Genomic DNA, 17,955 nt, shown 5'->3' on the forward strand with positions numbered 1-17,955 from the left:
TAGAGTTGCCTTGGCCTTTCCATTACTCCAAGTATGGTTCCCAGGGCAATCTCCTGCTGTGCGTCCATTTAGCATGATCAGCTCCCACTCTCTGATATTCCAGCCAATATCTGCATTGGTTATTAGAGCCTTTATGAGGAGGTATGCTTTTTCTAGCCCCGTTTCTGCATGGCACACATAAATTGCTGTCCCTGCATTTGGCATTTATGTCCCCACCCACCAGAATCCTATCATCTTTAATTCCACAGCACCAAGTCGCCATTATCGAGTTTATGCACTTGAAAATTGAATCTGTTTGCATTGCACCCAGGGATCATAAACATTTATAATTGATAAACGTTTAATCAAGTTTTCAGACACCTCAACAGCCAGTACATTATCCACACCATTAAGCTCTAGGTGTATACCGGTCAACACCATTGCCTCGGCCGCAGCATACCGCACCAAACTGTTTAATGCAGCCAAACCTTTCCTACCCAAGGGCAATTGCCTTACCATAGCAAGAGCTAAAACCGGATCCCGACTCGAATACTACAATGCCCTTTTTGTAGGGACATCTCATGGAAAAGCTCCAGACTATTCAAAATAATGTGCTCCGTTCAGCCACAGGTACCCCCAGAAGGGATCATATCTCTGCTGTCAGGAGAGAAGCCCACTGGCTCCCCATTAAAGAGCATATCCTCTTTAAAACCCTGGCTCTTACCCACAAATGCTTCAATCACACAGCCCCCCTATACCTCACACAAAGAATACACAAACCTGCCGCTGCCAGACCAATCGCGACACCTTACGCCAACCTCATCACAGTACTAAAAGTCAAAAGATCCAGAGCAGGTGGCTCAAGCTTCCCATTCATTGCTGCCTTGCAATGTAACTCTCTCCCTGCACACCTCAGAGCATAAACATCCCACCTAGCTTTCCGCAAAGCCATTAAAATACAGCTTTTCACCTATGTTTTACTATGCCAAAGCTATATGGTTGTAACTGCTCTATGACTGTCAAAATGCCTCTCATCCTGATTTGTAAAATGTGTGATTATGCATCACGTAAAATGTATGATCTATGCCTCGCGTAACTAAGTCATCTCCTTGTAAGAGCCCCTCAATGCCCCCGGGCTGTTTGCACACTTTATAAATGTAAATAAATAAAATAAAAATGTGTAGATTTGCGATTATATTTTACCCCAGTGTGATGAAGTGAAGAGACAGGAGAGAGATCTGACACTAGGGAACTCCGGGCTCATCACAGCAATCCTAGAGCATTAGGCTGATGTCATAGAGGGGGTGGGCACTTCAGTGACAGCGAGGTTAAGCCAATGGAATGAGAGGTGGAAAAGAAAGGTCAGTTTATCTAATACTGACGGTTGGGGATATGTTGTTGTTGTGTCAGGAGCTGACGGCGGAAGATGGACCAACGTACGAGTGGGCCTATTGAAAGAATACTATGATAAAAGACTTGCTACGAAGTCGTTGCACCTGTTGTGCCTGAATGATTCTTGGCGCCTGTTGTGCCCGTACGCATTTGCACCTGTTGTGCTTGAGGGAAGGAGAAGCAGCCCGGCTGTGAGCGGGGAGCCGGTAGATTGAAGAAAAATCCATAACGTATCAGATGAGGTACGAACGGGGGAAAAGTTAGCTTGTACTGTGTCGGGAGAAGAAAGCGAGCAGCCGCTCTTCCTTCTGACCCCCACCGACGTGTGGGAGGAGTTCTCTGTCGGGAACTCATAGAAGAGGGCCGAAGAGGGAAGGCTGTAATACGCGTCGTTACGCGTCATGGAACAGCTGTTGGAGGCAAGCCGAAAAGTGATTGGCTGAGAAGGCGGGGCTGCAGAAACAGCCCACCGAAGGACGCTGGGTTAGAAGGAGAGGAGGATCGATCCAAAGGAGTCGCCCAGCTGACACCGAACTTCCAGCTGATCTGCAGCAATGTAGCGCAAGTGAGTGGGAAACGTCGCGAAGGGTGTGAGCCACGCTAGCCTGTCGTTGGGGAGAGAGACTGTCTACGTTTATCCAGGAGAGGAAACCAGTGCTTACAGATAAAACAACACGCCAGAGAGAATGAGTTTGGAAGGTGTTGAAAAGTGCCAAATGGGGAGCATCCTTCTCTTTTGAACTTTATCATACAGTGTTGAGAGTATCAAGCCTTAAAGACTTATGAAATAAGTAAAAAGAGGCCGGACTGTTCCAAGACTGTGAAAACAGAGCCTCTAGAATAAACAGAGTGAAACTGTTGGGTGAAGAGGTAATTCTGGAGAAAAGAAAAAAGGGATTTCGACAGAGAGTCAAGTATTAAGCCAAACTATTACTTAAAGAGACTCCAGATGTCCTCTACCTCGCCATCTGATTAAAGAAAACTGTTTAACAAATTGGATTTTTATTAGAGCTTCAAATAAAAATCTGTTCAAATCTGAAAACTGTCTTACTGGTGTTTTATCCCGCCCGGAAGAGTATATATCATTTGGTGGCAGCGGTGGGATAAACTTAGAACACCATGGAGGAGGCCAACAGTTACTCCAACAGGCACTCCAATTACAGGCACAACAGGTTCAGGCGGACCGACAAGTGTTCCAACCGGCCATGCAACTACATCAGGCCCAATTGTTGGAAACTGCCAGCATGAAAAGCCATCCTCAGGTACCAACTTCAGTGCTACAGAAGTTCACGCCAGGAGAAGATCCAGCACACTTTTTCGTAAACTTCGAGAGAGTGGCTCGGAATGCCCAATGGCCTGCAGAAATATGGTGCCATTTCATTGCCCCTCTAATGACAGGGGAGATGCAGAGCGCATACCAGGCAGCTAATCCAGTTGGAGACCCCCCGTATGGAGATATGAAGCGTGCTGTCCTGGAAAGGCTTGGGCATGACGTGGAGGCCTACAGAATCAAGTTCCGAGAGATCCGGCTACTACCTGAGGAGACAACTATATTATCGGGTGAAGGAAATAGGATACAAATGGTTGCAGACGACAACTTCTACAGTCCATGAGATGTCAGAGAGAATCGTGTTGGAGCAATTCCTCGAGGCACTTCCCCTTCCAATACAGCGATGGGTCCGGCAACATTATCGACCCACCCTGGTCGAGGCAGTGAATATCGCCTCCGCTTATCAAAAGGCCGGCCAGGGGAAGCTGTTAAGTTATCCAGTAAACCAGAAGGGGATATCCGGTTCGTCGGTGAGTGGCCCTACACCCCCTAGTAGCTCAAGATGGCCAAACTCAATAATCCGGAAACCAGAGTGGGAGGGTCAAAAGCTACATCCTCCCAGCGAAGGCTTCCCATCAACATCTGTCTCCAGACCCCCTAGTCTTAGCACCCGAGATCCACAATTTTTGAGTGTGCGGAATGGGGATATCTGGCTCGCTTGTGTCCAAAGAGGGGCAAGACCGAGCCAATGGATGTGGGGTTACTTGAGATAACCAAGGAAAACAATCAAGTTGAGGTGGTCGTCGAAGCAAAGCCAATTTACCCTTATGTGTGTGACGCTGAAGTAGAAGGTCGTCCAACCAGGGCTCTGATTGATTCCAGCAGCTAGCAGACCTCCGTCAACCCCGAACTGGTAGGTGGTGTGCCCGAAACGAATGATACCATGCCTATTCGCTGTGTGCATGGTGATGTTAAGACTTACCCAATCAAAAAAATCCAGTTAAAGATTGCAGGGGAAGAGATGGGGATACGCGCAGCTGTGATGCCGGTGCTCCCGGAGCCCCTCCTCGTAGGATCTAATGTTCCTGGCTTATCATGCATCATAAAGAAGCTTGAACAGCAGTGGTTAGAAGAGGCGCCCGTCTACGACCAAAATCCCGAACCGAGCTCCACTAGAAGTAGGAAGAGCCGCTTAAAGAAAAGGAAGGAGAAACATGAATGGATAGCCAGAAATGTGTCCCGCTGTTGTAGACTGGAAAATTGAAGAAGAAGGTGACAGTTTCCGCAGAGCCCAAGAACTGGACCCGTTATTAAGAAATGCTAGAACGTCTGTGGGGAAAAACCAAGGAGGGAAGGGCCCATACCTCATTAAAAATCAGGGGCTGTATTATCGTGTAGTCATCGGGCAAGACGAAGAACTAATTCAACAACTCCTAGTACCCAGCAAGTATACTAGATCGGTGCTGGAAGTTGAACATCTACAGATAGGGGAGGGTCATCTAGGAGTAGAGAAGACTACTCAGAAGATCCTTGATAGGTTCTTTTGGCCAGGAGTGTACGGCCAAATAGCATGTTTCTGTCAACAGTGTCCTGAATGTCAAAAGAAAAACAAGGTTAATATCAAGAAAGTACCGCTGCAGACTATGCCGCTGATATTGGAGCCTTTTCATAGGATCGGGATGGATATAGTCGGTCCACTAGACCCTACAAGCAGGGGTCATAAGTATTTACTGGTGATCGTGGACTATGCTACCCAATATCCTGAGGCTTTTCCCCTACGCACTACTAATGCATAACAAATATGTGACGTTTTAGTTCCCTTTATTGCAAGGGTCGGTATCCCCAAAGAAATTATAACGGACAGGGGTACCAATTTTATGTCCATGGTATAAAAACAGGTATGTGAGACTCTACACATAAAGCAGATTAAGACAGCAGTATATCACCCACAAACCGATGGGCTGGTAGAAAGGTGCAACCAGACCATAAAACAAATACTAAGGAAAACCATGGTGCCTGGAGAGCGTAATTGGGATAGACTAATTCCGTGGATCCTGATGACCTTGAGAAATACCCCACAATCTTCCACCGGGTTTGCCCCGTTCGAGCTTTTGTTTGGCAGACCAGTCGGAACGCTTTTAGATATCCTGAGAGAATGTTGGGAAGAGCAACCCCACCCGGAAATCACTCTTACAGAGTATGCCATGCAGTTGAAGGAAAAATTTGAGAAGCTTCAAGCAGTGGCACAAAGTCATCTCCAACAAGCTCAGGTTAACCAAGAATATTATTGCAACCAGAAAACATGTATGAGAAGCTTTCAAGTGGGTGACCAGGTTCTTGTTCTTCTACCTACTTCGGAAAACAAGATGCTCGCTTCATGGAGAGGGCCTTATACCATCGAGGAAGTCCTTGGCCCAGTGACGTATAGGGTACGCCAGCCCGAAAGGAAGTTTCTGTTACAGACATACCATATCAACATGCTAAAGAAGTGGATAGACCCTGCACCGATGATTGCCATGATAAATGTGGAGGGAACGACGGAAGATTGTTCCCCTCCCACCAGAGAGAAGGTTGGAAAAGAAGCATTGAATATCAATTCGGAATTGAGTGTAAGTCAGAAGATTGAGCTTTCGGCCTTAATAGGAAATTATGGAGAGATCTTTTCATCCATACCCGGGAGGACAAAGTTAACCTGTCATCATATACAAACAGTTCCAGGAGAGAAGTTGCGACTTCGGCCATACAGAATTCCAGAAGCTAGGGTACAGGCTGTAAATCAAGAAGTTCAGGAGATGCTTAAATTGGGGGTGATTGAACCGTCATATAGTGAATGGTGTTCTCCTCTGGTGCTTGTACCCAAGCCGGATGGAACGTCAAGGTTTTGTATGGACTTTAGGAGGTTGAATGAAATATCAAAATTTGATGCATACCCCATGCCGCGAATAGAGGAACTATTAGAGAGGTTAGGAAAGGCCAAGTTTTTAACGACGATATATTTAACCAAAGGATATTGGCAAATCCCACTAAATCCGGCAGATAAAGAGAAAACGGCCTTTGCCACACCTGCCGGCCTATACCAGTTTATGGTATTACCATTTGGCCTTCATGGAGCTCCTGCAACATTCCAACGTTTGATGAATTTTCTAATCAAACGACATGAAGGTTATGTAGGGGCATATTTAGATGACATCATTGTGTACAGTCCGAATTGGCAAAGGTCATCATAGTCATCTGGAGGCCGTTCTGAGTACTCTACAGAAAGCAGGACTACACATTAATCTGAAGAAGTCCCATATAGCGAATTTTCATACTAAATATCTTGGTTATGTGGTCGGACAGGGTCTAATTAAACCACAGCAGGAGAAACTAGAAGCAATACAACGGTTACAGTTTCCTGCCAATCCTAGACAAGTGAGAGCTTTTCTAGGTTTTGTGGGTTACTACAGACGTTTCATTCTGCATTTCTCAACGATTGCAGCTCCCTTGACTGATCTACTGAAGAAATCTAATATCCACCAAATAAATTGGAGAACTGAAGGGATGGAGAGAGCATTTAATGGGCTTCAACATGCTCTCTCGAGCGAGGCAATGTTACAATGTCCTGATTTTGAGATGCCTTTTTTTTACATACCGATGCCACAGGGTTTGGACTAGGAGCTGTACTATTCCAGAATAAGGTCGCAAAGGAAAGACCCATTTTGTTTATAAGTCGTAAGCTATTGCCTCATGAGTTGGGTTATGCTACTATTGAGAAGGAGTGTCTGGCGGTGAAATGGGCAGTAGAAGCTTTAAGGTACTATTTGCTAGGAAGACCTTTTACTTTAGTTACAGATCATGCTCCCCCAGTCTGGCTCTCCAGGAATAAGGATACAAATCCTAGAATTTTAAGGTGGTTCTTGTCCCTACAGCCATACTCATTTAAAACTATTCATCGCCCTGGACGGAAGATGGCACAGCAGATTTTTTATCCAGAATTCCAGCTCTTCCCGAACGTAAGAGCCCAGAAGGAGAGGTCTGTGATGAAGTGAAGAGACAGGAGAGAGATCTGACACTAGGGAATTCCGGGCTGACCCAGCATTACAGCAATCCTAGAGCATTAGGCTGATGTCATAGAGGGGGTGGGCACTTGAGTGACAGCGAGGTTAAGCCAATGGAATGAGAGGTGGAAAAGAGAGGTCGATTTCTCTAATACTGACGGTTGGGGATATGTTGTTGTTGTTTCAGGAGCTGGCGGCGGAAGATGGACCAACGTACGAGTGGGCCTATTGAAAGAATACTATGATAAAAGACTTGCTACGAAGTTGTTGCACCTGTTGTGCCTGAATGATCCTTGGCGCCAGTTGTGCCCGTACGCTTTTGCACCTGTTGTGCTTGAGGGAAGGAGAAGCAGCCCAGCTGTGAGCGGGGAGCCGGTAGATTGAAGAAAAATACATAACATATCAGATGTGGTACGAACGGGCGAAAAGTTAGCTTCTACTGTATTGGGAGAAGAAAGCGAGCAGCCGCTCTTCTGACCCCCACCGACGTGTGGGAGGAGTTCTCCGTCGGGAACTCATAGAAGAGGGCCGAAGAGGGAAGGCTGTAATACACGTCGTTACGTGCCATGGAACAGCTGTTGGAGGCAAGCCGAAAAATGATTGGCTGAGAAGGCGGGGCTGAAGAAACAGCCCACCGAAGGACGCTGGGTTAGAAGGAGAGGAGGATCGATCTGAAGGAGTCGCCTAGCTGACACCGAACTTCCATCTGATCTGCAGCAATGTAGCGCAAGTGAGTGGGGAACGTAGCGAAGGGTGTGAGCCACGCTAGCCTGTCGTTGGGGAGAGAGACTGTCTACGTTTATCCAGGAGAGGGAACCAGTGCTTACAGATAAAACAACACACCAGAGAGAATGAGTTTGGAAAGCGTTGAAAAGTGCAAAATGGGAGCATCCTTCTCTTTTGAACTTTCTTATCCTACAGTGTTGAGAGTATCAAGCCTTAAAGACTTATGAAATAAGTAAGGAGAGGCCGGGCTGTTTCAAGACTGTGAAAACAGAGCCTCTAGAATAAACAGAGTGAACCTGTTGGGTGAAGAGGTAATTCTTGAGAAAAGAAAAAAGGGATTTCGACAGAGAGTCAAGTATTAAGCCAAACTATTACTTGAAGAGACTCAAAATGTCCTCTACCTCGCCATCTGATTAAAGAAAACTGTTTAACAAATTGGATTTTTATTAGAGCTTCAAATAAAAATCTGTTCAAATCTGAAAACTGTCTTACTGGTGTTTTATCCCATCCGGAAGAGTATATATCACCCAGCTATTAACCCTCCAGGGGGCCGTTCTTGGCAAATATCTGGAAGACTCGAAAGCCATCAATATACAGAGGTACCTACAGCCAAGTCTCCTGCAGGACAAAGATATTATTTCGCCTACTGAGCCATTTTTACTCAAAGTGTCTATGGCCCTGTGTATTCCATGACATCACTTTACAAATTCACTCTCCCGGATTTGCTCTTGCAGGCAGTAATCCCATAAGCCGCTCCCACCCTCGAACATTTTTCATTTCAATCAGGAACACTGCTTACTACACCTACACATATGCTCTTTTGTCATTGTAATTGCCCTCAACCTGACTTGACTACACCTTCTTCGTTCTCATGTTTTTATTGTATGTATCTAGTCTCATCTCTGTATTGTATGTATCCAGTCTTCCTTGCCATGACCTTTACTGTTATGTATTAATTTTTTGCATCCAAGCTGCCTTGTAATGCGCCCAGATACCCTAGTGTGTGGCATCCTTTATAAATCAATAAAACAAACAAACCTCTACCCCTTACAGAATTGGCTTCAGGAGCACCTTCACATTTATCACAACAGGATTTGAGAGCAATGTCAAATTTAACATCTAAATTGTATCTGATTTTGACACCTATAAGTCTCAAGTTGCATCACTGACCCACCATACAGGTTCACCTCCTCATGAATTCTACTGCAAAGTCGAAGTCGAATTTTAACTGCAAATTGAAGCATTGCCATGTTCGAGGCAGCGCCTGAGGACTCTTCGCTATCCACACTCAAGCTTTCCGCATTCTCTGAATCTGCGTATAGCTCCACGGTGGTAGATAAGCGTTGGATGGTGTTCTGACAGGTTACTGACGGTATCACAACTTCAGAGGTCGGTACGATCGTAATCGCAACTGAAGCAGCATTAGTAGCAATGGCTGCTGCATTATTTTGCATAGAATACAAAAGCTTGAATAGCAAGTTGTTATCTGTAAAGGAGCCATTACAGCTGTTCTGAACTTCTGATGTTTCAACAGTGGTGGTCCTAGCTGCTTCCTGCCCACCCCTTGAGATCTCTGCAGCTGAATTACCAGCTTCAGGCTGGAAAAAAGAGATGATTTTCCCTCTGACCGGTATTACCCAAATTGTTCGAACACAATTGCTCGAATGACCTATTTGACTGAAAGCTGACCTTTGCACAATTGACCATATATATATATATATATATAGGGATTGTGGGGGGTTTCCCCCGCATATATGTAACATGTAACAATTGACCTTCACAATTCGGTCAATTGTGATTCGAACAATTGTAGTTCGAACAATTCGTATACAACCCTCTGATCACCTTGGTTAGTACCGGCTGATTGCCATTCACCTCGCTGGTGGGAGTGGAAGTTATTTTCCGCCCTCCGAGTTCTTCAATATTGATTCTAGGGGGTGTCCTACCTTGCAGGGTAGTTTATTCTTCCTTAAGTTGTATGACTTAGTTAGTAGCTTTACATGGCATATTGAGCACCACAGATTCTTTGGGTATTTTAAAACCTTTTCAGTCTATAGCCGGTTAACCATGTCTTTCCTTGGGCGAAGAGAAACGGAACTCAGTCACTTCCCGAGTAGAACCAGAACTCACCCAGAAGTAGAGTGCACACTCAACACATTCAGTCAGCATATATGGCTGGCTCCAGCAGATTGAAAATTAATAAGAAGCTACAAAAAAATTCTTCCGCAGACACAAAGTGAAATGCAAGCTTGCAGCGTGTTCTTTGCCCCATCATTTCTAACAATCCAACTATCACGCTTAAATTGCTTAGTAAAGCCTTGTATAAGTCAAAGTAAAAAGTGCCACAGCAATGGCCGCTGCCAGTTACCTGTTTCCATCACTAATCACTTTCCGGTGTAAATGGTCTGAGTGACTAATCAAATTATGGGGTACCAGTGGTGAATATCGGTTTATAAAACCATCAATCAGCCGCACACCTCTAATACACCAGAATGGATCTGAACAGATTGGATTAAACAAGCATACAATTAAAATTATAAAGCTCTTTCTTCAATTTTGGTAATGTCAGCGGAACGGCAGGCTTATCTCCTCTAAAGGTCGTTGATTGTTGGTTAGTTGCAACACAGCAAAAATACAATTATTGCCCAATGATAAAAGGAGTGCCCAGTCAAGGTTGTATATAGATGTCTACATTATTATTACACATCAGAGAATCTATCAAACCTACAAAATACAACTCACACTTAAAGGAATGCATAAGACAGACAGTTCTAAGAAGGAAAAGGGATGCACGCTGGATACTGACAGGTGGGTGGTTGGTATGGTTAATAACCACAATATGTGATAAGGGTTTCTTGGCTTCAGCAAAAGGGGAAAATGTGATTTAAAATATCTCTATGCACTATCTGGGAAGGTGCTCGGGGACAGAACCACAGTGTACCTTTTGCTGTTGGTGTTGTTGGTGCGCAACAGGGTCGAGTTGACTTCAGAGTGATTTGCAGGCTTCTGTGACAGAGTTCGAGATGGGAGTCAGCTGTGGGCATCAGGGGGCAAGACAGTTCAGCGAGCCGAGCTGGCCGAACAGCTGCAGGCTGGCCTACACTTTAACTCGGGATCAGGAATCATCGACTCAGGGCTGTTCGGTGGTTCTGAAGCACTGGTCGAAATGTCTCGTATATCTTTAAGCGACTGCAACTTGACAACGGTCAGCGTTGTAGTCTGTTGTGGATCGAGGAACTCGACTGGCTCGAACATGTCCTTTAAGGCGGACTGCACTAGATGCTCGTCGAGGCACTCCTCCCAGTTTCCTGAATGGGTCGTGTCGTCCTTTAAGGCAGATGGCCCACAGCTGTGGAGTGTGTTGCAGGCAGCTGTCTTGTCCTTGGTTGTTTGTTCAGAGACCGACCTTCTGGCACTCCCTAAACCAGGTAGCTTGCTGCAGAGCCTAGCAGGGCACACTGTGTGCTCACTTGATACCGGTTCTGGAGAGGCTGGAGGGTCCTAAGTTCTTTTCTCCCTCTGTTCTGTGGGAGAAGTTTAGGGGAGGGATATCCTGGTCTTCCTTCACTGGCAAAAGATGTAAGGCAGACTGTAGCTTCAGCAAGGGTCCAAGGTTGAGTTCCTCTTTCTTACTTCTTGTGAAGTCTTCAGATGATCTTCCAAAAGAGGAGCGCAACCCTCTTTTAAATCCAGGTGGGCCGCAGTGATTGGTCTAGGCTAAGCCTACCTTAGTGAACCAATCCTGGGGTCTCTGCCAAAAATCTTCGGTATGCGTGAGGTCATAACGAGAGTGCTTTGGAACAGGAAAGGTAAAGGGATGAGAACAAGAACAAGGTGTGCCCCAGAACTAAAATGGCTGAACTCTATGTTGACATAAAGAGCACTGGGATCACATTCCAACTAATTATGACGGCGGCAGACTGTGCCTGTAGGCTGAGTCCATGCAAGAGTACAATGGGCTTTGCTTTTGTCGTGGTGTGAGCATAGGAAAATGTGTGTTGATTAGCCCCTCATTTATTTCGGAGGTTGGTCTACCATCATTCCATTTAAACATTTCAAAAATGCCCAGGTGAGCGCACGCCCACCATGCAAATGGTCGATTCCTTACAGCCTAATGATGAGACATGTTAAAAAAATAGGGTCTCACAGGAAGCCCATGTGTACACCTAGCTGTTTGGCTTGGATGTGAGAGAGGCAGAACAAGCGACGCCTGTGGGCATTTGTCCCTTGTCCCTTGTTCGACTGTTAAATCCACCCCTGGCACAGAGATACTTTTGTTCAATTTATGCAGGAGAATTTACAGTTTTCTATGCTATGCACCTTTAGCCACCTTATAACATAATTCCATGTTTTAACTAACTACTTTAAAGTCTTAACTTTTTGGTGCAAATCTTGATACATTTACGGGATTGGTGTTAAGGAGTTAGTATATGCAAAATGAACAAAATCTCACCCCGTACTGAAATCGGAAAGTGGGCACCCATTTCTGCACTCAAAACAGCCTAATCCGCAGTCACCTGGGCAACAGCTATGTGTAGGGATTGTCGCTGCGGAGTGAGACTGCTTATTTACTTTAATTAAATGCAATTTATTTTTTAATGGAACACACTAACTTACCGACAGAGTGCACAGACAGGGGACCATGGGGGGCAGCATTCCTAAGACTTTGTAGAATCTAACCATAGCCACTTTTTTCAATTTTGGGGTACGTGCAGGCTTGGCATGATTAAGAGGTAGCAGTGAGAGGCAATCAGAGGGGGATTATGTCCCCATTTTTGTAACTGGGGCAATGAAAGTGGAAACTTGTGGCGGGGTATATTTGGTCAAAGTTTGCTTGTTTCTGAGCAGTACTGCACATGGTTCTGAGATCTTGTAACAGATTGCCAGAGGGGGAATCGCTACATTCCGACATTCCAATTAGCATGGGAATTCTACATATCCTCTTTGGGGGCTACAAATTGTTTCACTTGAAGATCTGTGTTATATTTAAGGCATAGGGCCCAGTGGGGAAGATTGACAGGACCCTGGGTAGTGTGACAAGTCAGAAATGTGAGGCGGACAACTTTGTAAAGAGTTTTCAACTTTAGCCATTTTATTAAATGAACAGGTTGGACAAACGCCTCACTACCCCTACCCTGACGAGGATTTCCCTGCCTAAAATAAACTGGAAACACTCTAACACAAGGATATCTGACCCTCACACTTGTACAACATATAAAGCCAAAAGGAAATAAATGGCAATTTAACAATGCATACGATAAGAACTGTTTCACATTTGGCTTCTCCAAGTAAGCAACAAGTAACAAATGTCTTTGCCAGGATAATTGTCAAAGCGGTTGGTTTCAAAAAGAAATAAACTATTCCACCTCCTCCTGGAGTAAGAACAAGTTTCACCTTTGTAGCAACAACAAATGTCTTTGTTAGAATGGTTTACTGCAATATTGGTTTCAGAAAGAATTGTATTTTTTCTTTAACCAGCTCTTACAATTCTTCTTCAAATGTCACTAATCAACATGAGTTGTTTCTGTTAGAACCACAGTTCAGCACGTGCACCAACTACTACCTGGCTCATTCCTTTGCCAGGCTCTTGTAGGCAACAACTTCTACCCTACGGGTATACTCGCCTGTCCGTCTACTTCTTCAACAGCAAAACGGAAAAGTGCTTCAGTGGTAACTTCAGACTTAGAATAACAACATCTTCATTCGGCTTCTTCAGCATCAAACTTTAAACGAGTTGCAGAGAAGCAAGACACCACATGAGTGCTTGTTAAGACTTCTTGACAACTATGCTCCTCTCCCTCTGGATAACCTTCTCCAGAAGGGCAGCCTGTTTGCCACTTTTCTTTCCTCTCTGTACCAACAGCCAAATAATGATCAACAGATAGTCTCACTTTTCCTCTGTCTTGGCTTTTGCAATGTAGGTTTCTATCACCTGACGATCTATGTGTCATTGCACATAAGCAGTAAGTCTCACAATCATTAAGCCTCTCAGTATTACCCGCTTGCATTGAGTATGGTTTGTTATATTGGTATTGTATATAGGCTTTTGGACTGTTCATGTGCTTATTTTATACAGTCACTTTGTTTTAACAGTCGCCACTTTTGTTGGTTTTGTATAGTTCGGTATTCAAAATTACTGTTACGGCTGCTTTCACTCACTCACAAGTGAAGCGGTTTGCCATGAACACGCGGAGAGTGTTGGAGCGCTCCGGAGTGCAAGCTGGGAACTCGCCGGGTAAGTTGCTCAATTACGCTTTGTTCAGTGTTCACAGGTCTTCGGTACTAGTGACTCCTTGTGGTCAGGTAGACAGCCTCCTCTGGTCCTCCTCCGCTCATGCCACTGAGGAATGGAGCCTCCTCTGCTTCTGAGAGGGCCAGGTGCAACCCAGCCAGCTGGGACCTCCAAAGAGGGAGCACATCCTCCCTACTGCTGCTTCCCGCTGCCCACACTCTGAACAATTACATTTTCCTAGGCAAGCGACCTCTGCAACAGGAAGAATCAACCACAAAGACTCTCTCAGGACCTGCCTGAGGAAGATAAATACTGTGTCTCACCCCATTGGCTCCTCTCACCTCCCTGAGCCCCTTTAACTCCCAGGTGATCCTCCCGCAGAGCACCACCCCCAAGGTCACGATCAGGAAGCATCTGCCTTTCCCTGGCCGAGGGATCCATAGGATTAATCACAGGTGGCGTGGAATGGGGTGGAGTCGATGGTGGGGGGCATTCATGACTGCTCCGTGCTTTCAATCCTGTATTTAAGTACGTTTTTGTACCCTGCATGGTGGATGCATTATTGGTTGCATATGCTCATGTTTCCCATATTCCACCTGCACCATAATTTCAATGTTTTCTTTTAGATAATGGATCCCCCCGCCCCAAAAAAATAAATCATTGATTACAAGTCAAGTAAGACCTATCCATTAGGTGCCACAAAGTCAGGAAAGCTCACAATTCGAAGAAGAGCCTCAAATTCTGAATGATCAGGTAAAATCTTTTTTCCATATTTCTATTTTAAACCTGCTCTTTCATATTTATTTGAATGACAATGAAACTGAGGCTCAAAACAAGGAGCAATCACCAGTTCAATCAACTGCAGTACTTAACAACATTGTCTTTTGCCACTCTAATTTCTGACACATCAATCATTAAATATTTCACAATCCAACTCTCAGACATGTAAATCGCAACCATATTGCTCAGTAGCTTTCATGGAACCATTCATGACATGTCCTAAAACATCCTTGTTCACATTTAAATATATGCATCTACCAATGCACAATCATTTTTAAAATATGTAGATTTGTGTGTGCGCTTTAGTAATGATCAATTATTTTTCAAATGTATACTGAATAAAAGCAATAGATGAACAAACATCACAAAAAGAAAGATTATTCTTTAAATCAATTCTGTGATTGTAAATGGTGAAGCAGCCACCTACATGGCATTTTATATACATTATATATCCTGCACGTACACAATACTGTCTCATCCTCATCTATGTTGCCATTATTCCTCTCTACAGGTGGAGATTTGTGTCATGTTACATGTTACTGTTAAAAGGGACGGCACAGCAACTTCAGAAAAAGTGGTGTCTAGTGCTGAAAAGGCACAAGCAATATTTAAACATTTCCATGGCAGTGGGATAGGTGCCCTCTGTGGCATTAATAAGACTTGTGATGCAATTGCCCAGCATGACCACTGGCCAAACATGGACGTTAGGAACTGGGTAACTATAGGTTGGGTATTCTGCATAATAAGTTTCTAGAAGCAGTCGTAATACAACAATTAGCATTTATTTAATTTCAAGCATCATAATACGTTTTGCTTAGCTTCATGCATGCCTTTAATATATGACTTTTCTTGCATACCATTTTATGAGTCCAGTTATTGGCTGACTGTGGTATTTCAATTGCATGCATAGTATTGCATGCATAGCACACCTTACTGGCGCTGTACTGCGCACAAAGCTGGCCGTGCAGCGAATACAACAGAGAGGGCGGTGTGAGGAGCCAGGAATGAGACTTGGAGACAAGGGTTTCACAGTTTTGGTTAAAGACTTTTATTCAAAGAAAAAGGGGGTGGGGAAATGCCTTTCTGTCCCTGCACTAGAGGTGTTTCCCTACCTAAAAACAAAACTAAGAGTCTGTCAGAGTTAAGATGCCCAAAGAAAAACCGTCATGTGTTCAAAATTCTATTCTGGCCCTCACACTCTAACAAAATAAATATAAGCTGAATGGGGTAATGTCTTTGGCTTTAAGTGTTTTATAAATGTTCAAAAGAAGAATGTGTAACTCCCAACACAAAAGTTCCAGAGGGACAGATTTCCTTCTTCCAGAGGTTAGTTCCCTTTCCCTGGATTTCCCTTCCTTCTGTTGTATGCTTATCAAAATCAGTTCCTTGAATTGCTCTTAATTCACAATGCAACTGTTCCACAAAAACAACTTGGCTCTTCATGCTTATCTTATTAGAATCCCTGGTGTACGCTCCTGCCAGGTTTTCACTTCTTGTTTCCTTTGTTTCACGCAACCTTTGGCTGGTCCTGATATATCATTCTGAGAACCCCTTTTTGTTGATATATTTCTTGTATACTGTTCAACTTATCTTCACTTGTTGTATTCCCCTACCAGGACTTTCCCGTATGCACTTGCCTGGTTTTCTCCACTGCCATGGCTTTCTTTTCATTTGCTCTGTACACACTTTCAAAGGTAATATTCTCTTGCCTTAGTTTACACAGTTTTTGGGTTGTTCTGAAATATCCTTTTCATGACCCCTTTTTTGCTGATGTATTCTTTATACACTGTTCACTTTGTCTTTGTCTGTTGTGTGTTGATCTACCAGGAATTTCCTTTGTAGGCATGCTTGTTCTTGCCCGGTATACTCTCCCTCCAGGGCTTTCTTTAACTCCCTTGAAATTGCTTGAGGTACTGTCTTGCCAGGGCTTTCTTTACACTCTTCCAATTACCTGGTATACTATCTTCCAGGGCTTTCTTTACACTCTTGCAATTGCCGTGTTTACTCCCCTGTTAGGTCTTTTCTTCCTGTGTGCTCTGCGCACACTTTTAAATGTAATATTCTCTTGAGTCTACTTTATCTAACCAAGCACCGATCTGGTACACTATCCTGTCAGGGCTTTTCTTCAATGTGTATTGCATACACTTGCCAAACTTAATGTCTCTTACTTCTTGTTTGCTTTCCTTTTTTGTAATGGGTTCAGTATTTCCTTCTCTTTCAAGTCTTTCATTCTCATGTTTTACATTCATTCGTTTTAGGCATATCTGCCCGTACACCCAGGTGTCCCTGCTTCCCTTTAGGGAACTCAACAGCTCTTGCTGGCGTCATTTTGCTTTTCTCTCCGTTTCGCCGCTTTTGTTCCTTGGCCGATACACTTCCCGTGACTCCTGCTGGGCTCTTTGGTTTTCCGTTCTGCTTCATCAAAGAAAATTCTGCCGCTCTGACCGTGCAAATGCTCAGGAGCCCTGTGATGGCTTCTGGAATTCTCGCAATGTGTCTCCTCTCACAGCCCACTTCCCACTTCTGTCATCCTGAGCCAGATGACTCCACAATGGCCTCTGCAGCTCCACAGTCTCTCAGTGCGTCACGAGAGAAGTAGCTTTCTCCTTCCAGCAGCACGTCCTTGTCAACTGTGGCTGCGGTTTAAATCTCCCAGCTACAGGACTGGGCTCCCAACAACTAGAGTGCAGCCTGTACTCTTGGTCTTTTTTGAACTGTATTACTCAGCTCCTTTTACTCGTCTCAGTTTTCTTGCGGTTATGCGGGTGAAAGTCCACATAGGTGGAATTTGTTTAAGAGTCTTTAGAAGTGTTTAAAGGTGAGTTAGCTCTTGATAACTTTTGGTCAAAGTCTGCAAAGACATTTTCATGAGTTCTGGAGGGTAAGTCAAGTCTTGATGGTTCACACACAGCCCTTGTCAGATTTTCTTCCATACCCTTCCTTGGTGAATGAGGGGAGGTGTAGCAATATGCTATTGAGGCATCAGTCATGGATGGGGTGACTCAGAATAAAAGGAAGAATACCATGTCTCATCCAATAGGGTTCTGGCACTCTCCCGGAGGCTGTCTCCCCCATGTGGTCCTCCCCCCATATAGCCACCCTCAGGATCCGGTAGCGGCTGCCATCCCCTGGCCACATGGGGGGAGGTCACTGCTGTGAAAGAAGTGATGACCCCATCAGATTCATCACAGCGGGCAAGAGAAGTCACTAGAAGGTGGACAGGAAGCAAGCCTGGAAGAAGAGTGCCGCAGGAAAGAAGTTTGGCTGGGGCGAATAAATCTGGGGAAAGGTAAGATGTAGTACTGGGCAGTGCAACTGGAGCTGAGTACAGAGTGGGGGTGAAGTGGGTGGAAACACTGCATTAAAATCAGCAGATGGGAGAGAGGATTGGGGGAGGACCAGGGAGCAAGCTGGAGAGAGGCAAGGTGGGACAGTCTTTTTAAATGTAGCATCAAATACTTGTGCGCTCCAAATCTGGGTACTGTTCTAATACTTGTGTTCCAAATCTAGGTGGTGTCCAATACTTGTGCATTCCAAAT

General features: G+C 44.7%; 1 long non-coding RNA gene across 3 annotated transcripts in view; it reads left to right on the top strand.

The window, feature by feature from the left end:
* Positions 1-17,955, top strand: part of LOC138569698 (uncharacterized) — an 86,610-nt gene that overhangs the window by 28,504 nt on the left and 40,151 nt on the right. For all 3 annotated transcript variants that reach the window (XR_011303303.1, XR_011303301.1, XR_011303302.1), the window contains exons 3-4: positions 13,524-13,639; positions 14,263-14,389. This is a non-coding gene — a long non-coding RNA (uncharacterized lncRNA). The remainder of the gene's footprint in view (positions 1-13,523; positions 13,640-14,262; positions 14,390-17,955) is intronic.

The sequence above is a fragment of the Ambystoma mexicanum genome, chromosome 2q (assembly GCF_040938575.1).
Source record: "Ambystoma mexicanum isolate Mex_15411 chromosome 2q, UKY_AmexF1_1, whole genome shotgun sequence".
NCBI lineage: Eukaryota > Metazoa > Chordata > Amphibia > Caudata > Ambystomatidae > Ambystoma > Ambystoma mexicanum.